The 5,526-nt window shown below is 42.5% G+C and overlaps 1 pseudogene; it reads left to right on the top strand.

Annotated features, from left to right (window-relative positions):
• The first annotated feature begins 5,165 nt into the window (after positions 1-5,165).
• Positions 5,166-5,262, top strand: LOC124554949 (annotated as a pseudogene).
• Positions 5,263-5,526: the final 264 nt, after the last annotated feature.

Here is a 5,526-nt window from a genome sequence, read left to right as displayed (position 1 = left end):
GTTTTCATTGATTTGTGGATACAGCGAAGCTTTTGCACCAGGAACATCCGACGGCCCCGATTGTGCGTCCTCAACCCCACCCCCATCCACAACCAAAAACCAGTTTCTAGAAGCATTTATATTTTCCAGTAAATCAGTTTCCGAATTTGGCAGATACCTTTCGATGAATAAATTAGCATGGGAACGAAGAATCTCGAAAATGGGAAGAAATTCTAGAATCAACGAGTTACGTGTAGCACAGGACCTTGACCGGGTGAGGAAAGTACGTAGGAAGATGTAAAGCGAGGCCCTAAAGGCAGTACTGATGCCAGAGCTTAAAAACGATTTACGGAAAAGTAGAAGTACCAGGTGGTTATAATTAAAGTGCAGCTACTGACGGAGGTCCAATATGGGCTGTTATTATCGTAAGGCAGCAGAACTTGATAGTTATGCTAATGCAGAGTCGATTTACGCTGGAAGACAAATTAGTTCCAATTATGTCCACCAAGTCCAAATTTGGCGCTGTACACGGTTTGTATGACGGTATGACATTCACGCTGTCATTTGTCAAGCCATAACGTGACTGAACACTATGGGTATCGAGAAGAGATATTGTGCGCTGTCAGTGAAACTGTTTTATGTGAACTGCAGCAATTACAGTACTGCACTGATGAAGTATCGCCGACTGGAAATACTGAGGAGAAGTCCGATGTGGTTTAAAGCAGAAGGTAACGAAGTTCGAAAACACAGGTACTCTTGCTGTAGCACCTGGAAGAGGAATGCTTTCTTTCCCGGTCGAAATTACTGATAAAGTTGCAGCTGCTGTAACTGACCACGCAGCACGTGCCCCGGGTAGTCCTAGTGCCCGTGCACTGCCACGAGGGTTGTTCGTCACATGGTCAAGAGTACAGAAAGTTTTGCCATCTATTTGACACTGGTGCCCGTACAAGACCCAGATGGTGCAGCAACTGAAATCACATGATAAGCAGCAACGGACCAAATTACCTCTTCGCTTTATGGCACTGATTGGTTATCGTGTGGCCGGGCAATAGTCGATGGAGTGACGAGTCACATTTTACACTACAGGCTGCAGTGAATACACAAAGTGCCGAATTCGGGGTTCTGTCAATCTGCGTATTGTGGACGAAAGGCCATTGCGTTCGCTGGTTGTGACTTTGTAGTGTGGGTTCACAATCATCTTTATTCTCGGTCCGTTCTTCTTTGCACAGAATACACCCAGAGGGCCTGTCAGGCGTATTGTGACATTTGCATGTTATCGAGGCCTCCTTTTGCAACATGTGATTCCTGCTTTCGAAGAGCGCAGCTGTGTGGAAGCTACTGTTTTAAAGCACGGTAGCGCAACACAACACGTCACTCGCCCAATGAAAGATCTGCTTAATGCAGTCTTCCACGAAAGTGTTACTTCCAGAGGTTTTTCAGGTGCACAGCCTACAAGATCTCCTGATCTGAATCCGTGTGTCATTTGGCTCTGGAGATATCTAAAGCAACTGCCTTTACGAGGGACACGTATACAGTAACGCATTGCTCCGATTCCACTGTAACTGTTGATCACGTCGATTTACTGATGCAAAATCCCGACGACATCTCCGGTGCTCACTGCTCAAATTGTGTAAGCGGTAGTTAATAATAAAATCAAAATTATACCTTTCCCACTTGTTTGGCCTTACCTGACCACGTCCCGTTCCTAATCCATTACATGTGGAAACATCTCTAAACCTCTTTCTTACATTCACAGCGCCAGATTTGCACCTGGTGGTCAATATTGGAAATAATTTGTTTCCAGAGTAAACAGGTTCCACATCATTGGACTCGTATTCGAGAGGACGACGGTTCAATCTTGCGTCCGGCCTTCCTGAGTTAGGTTTTCCGTGACTTCCCTAAATCGTTCCAGGCAAAAGTCGGGATGATTCCGTTGAAAGGGCACGGCCGACTTCCTTCCCTGTCCTTCCCTAATCCGATGAGACCGATGACATCGCAGTTTGGCTCTCCCCCGAAACAACCCCCCCTCCTCCCCGGTTCCACATTAACACATTAGAATATCTACCAAGTTCCACTGCCATATGATAATTATTGCCCACACTGGACCTCTGTCAGTAACTGCACTTTAATTATAACAACCCGGTATACGGACTGGATTGGTACGTAGGTTAGAGCAGACGAGTGGTATTTTTAACATTACATGTTCAGACGAGTGGTCTTTTAGGGCCCAGCCGTGGCGAGAGGAAACCCACCCGCACCTTGCTCCCACAATCCCGATTAAGGGCGAAGGCGTCTATAAAGAAAAGAGTGGCTTCTAGCGGAGATATCCTGAACAGGAAAAGGGTAAAAATGTAATCGGTATTAATTGAATCGTCAATAATAGGCGGCAAGGTGGGGGAAAACTTGATATAGCAGCCTGACTGCTCGCAAACATAAAATGTAGAGTAAGGCAAAGCAGAACGGGGAAGGCTCTTCACAGAAAGTCTGTCCTCCCAAAAGTAGGTGGAAACTACAGAAAGATACAGTGTTCCCTCATTTGCACGCTCGTACAACCATGGTATGCACACCAGTGGTCAAAATCACACTGCTTACCGAAGTACCGATGATTATGAGTGCTCACTTTGACGATATATTTTATATTTTTGACGTTATCAAACTTGTGAGAGTAAGTCTGAAATTTTGGGACGCTTGCCTTCCAAAGGCTATATTTTCCTTAACTGCAGTTTCTTGGACGCTATACTAAAGCAAAGCGCCTATGTAACCAAATCATTATTATTATAATAAAATATTTGATACAATTTATAGTAACTAAATAGTTTATTACTCTTTTATTGAAACAGTATATAATGATTAACGACGTTATTAAAACCGTATGCTGCACACATGCCTACATACCAAAATGTGGTACTGACTTTGGCGCAATGATAACTTCACTTACCTGAGTCCACAACGGAAGTGAAGTACGTACACACAGGTCAAGGGCAACATGTATACATTCTAGATTATTTTTGGTATATCCGCGCCGAAGTGATCATATTTTCCAAAATTTGCCACAGTCTGATCCATTCCACAGTGATTTAATCATTTCATTCAAACTCCATGTCCGAACTTCGCTGACGACTAAGAGGATAGCGTATGACCACAGAGCAACTTCTATAATGAGAAACATGACTATGTAAATGCAGCAGGTGTTATTAAACATTGGTTCAAGCAAATGTTTTGCTTGTTGCTAAATTATATTTGTGGCTACTGAAAATGTAAGGGTTGTGACTGCCTGTTTTACGGCACTGTTTCTTCCACAACTTGAGTTTTCGTTCTCATTATACCCGTTAAGATTCAGACATCGACTCTATACACTCAACTAGAAAGAGAATACATTCTATAGACATTTTATTCCGATGAACAAATTATCAGAGAGACATAACTTTTACTTCATACATCTCACAAACAAAGCTATAACTTAATCTTTATGGGTTAGCGTACAGATAAATTTTTCTTTGTAATGTTGTATAAATTGTTGGCGACAAATTGCATAAGAGAATTAATGTACTGTCAAGTAAAGGTGATAGTCAGTGAGACACGTAAGAATAATTTTCGTCTTTCCTTTATGTGGCGAGCACTTTCATGAGTACGTGAAGGGTCAGCTAATAACTCAGCAAATAAAGGTAAATCTGCAAAATCAATCGTTGACTCCTATGTCCTCGAGGCTAGTAACTGGTCTTACGGGGAAAGTATCTGAATCGTGACTTTACCATATGTGCTTTACTATCTTTCTAAGCAGAAATTTTGAAGCTTACCAAAAGCGGAGAGGTTTCTACACTGTTACTATTTCTTGTTAGTACGCCAGGTATCTGTTGTCTTTATACCACAAAACTGGAATATTTATTTCGCAAACGTTGAAAGTACGAGAATCCATGCAAAATAAATTAATAAATTTCGCAAAAAAATCAGCTTTCGTTGTTGACACGACTTTTCACCGTTTAAGAACAATGCATGTGTCACTTTTAACATTAAACTAATGCAGTTTTCTGTTTAAAAAACATTGGAGGGATTTATAAGTGATTAGTTCTCAATATGAAGATGATGAGGCGCTCCTGTGTGAATTATTTGTAATACTTCGCAGAACAACTTGCGTAATTTTTATAAGAGAAATAACCAATTCCGTGCTGATCTATAAAGGCGACGCCAGGAATAGATTCACAACGCAGGTATAAAGAATAGAAATAATTATTTTGGAAGCTTACAACTACATTTTAACGCAAGTAACATGAATATAATGGCCCGTACTGTCACTAGATGAATTCATTGGCTTCGTGTAATGACAAAATATTTCATCCCATAACTTCTGCTGTACATTGGGCGTAACATGCGATACAGAAAATGATGTTCAAGAATGTGGTTTGCAAGAGCGTATCACCTCTCTCACAAGTCCACTACAGTACCATGGAATTTCGTTTTTCCATTTGAAAAACTACATCTAGAGCTTTTCTCGGTGTTTTTAGACGAATCCTTTCTTCTAACACAAACCAAACGAGCCGCTGCCTTTCACTGTCGCAGATTAAGGTCAGGGCGCCCTCTTTACGAAAAGAGGACAACGCCACCGAGGCCGCTGTATTTCTCTGCAGTCGTGTTTTGAGGGCGCTGACGATGCACAGTACGAGGCTACCCCCGACAGTGATCCTAGTTTCTCCTTTGGTCCTTCTTGTCAGGTTGTTGGACTGAGTCTTACATTTCTCTTCACGGAACTGTTACATTACAGCGAGACAAATAGCACTCCACAGCAAGCTTTACTGCAGAAACTTCTTTGTTACAGAAATGTCTTGCTGTACCTTTTGCTCTCTACCTCCACCCCCCCCCCCCCCCTCTCTCTCTTTCTCTCTCTCTCTTTCTCTTTGCAGTGGCCATTTTTAAATTTTTAATAATCACTGACGAATCTCAGCAGTAGTTGTCATTTTATAAACACGCTCAAGCGGTATATATACTAAAATTGGGGGTTGGGTTGTTTTGGGGGAAAAGACCAAACTGGGAGGTCATCGGTCTCATCGGTTTAGGGAAGGACGGGGAAGGAAGTCGGCCGTGCCCTTTCAAAGGAACCATCCCGGCATTTGCATAGAGCGATTTAGGGAAATCACGGAAAACCTAAATCAGGACGACCGGACGCGGGATTGAACCGTCGTCCTCCCGAATGCAACTCCAGTGTACTAAAATTGGAACGATACAGAGAAAATTAGCATGTCCCCAGCGCTAGGATACAAGCAAAATAGTGAAACGTTCCACACTCCTGCAGCAACGTAAAATTTGACAACAAAGTGAAAAAGTTTCTCCTTGACAACTTATATATCGTACAAGAAAAAATGGTTCAAGTGGCTCTGGGCACTATGGGACTTAACATCTGAGGTCATCAGTCCCCTAGAATTGAGAACTACTTAAACCTAAATAACCTAAGGACATCACACACATCCATGCCCAAGGCAGGATTCGAACCTGCGACCGTAGCAGTCGCGCGGTTTCAGACTGTGGTGTCACCGCCAGACACCACACTTGCTA

The sequence above is a fragment of the Schistocerca americana genome, chromosome 1 (genome assembly GCF_021461395.2).
Source record: "Schistocerca americana isolate TAMUIC-IGC-003095 chromosome 1, iqSchAmer2.1, whole genome shotgun sequence".
Classification (NCBI taxonomy): domain Eukaryota; kingdom Metazoa; phylum Arthropoda; class Insecta; order Orthoptera; family Acrididae; genus Schistocerca; species Schistocerca americana.
Note: the sequence above shows the minus strand (reverse complement) of the source record. Positions and strands in the feature narration are given on the sequence as shown.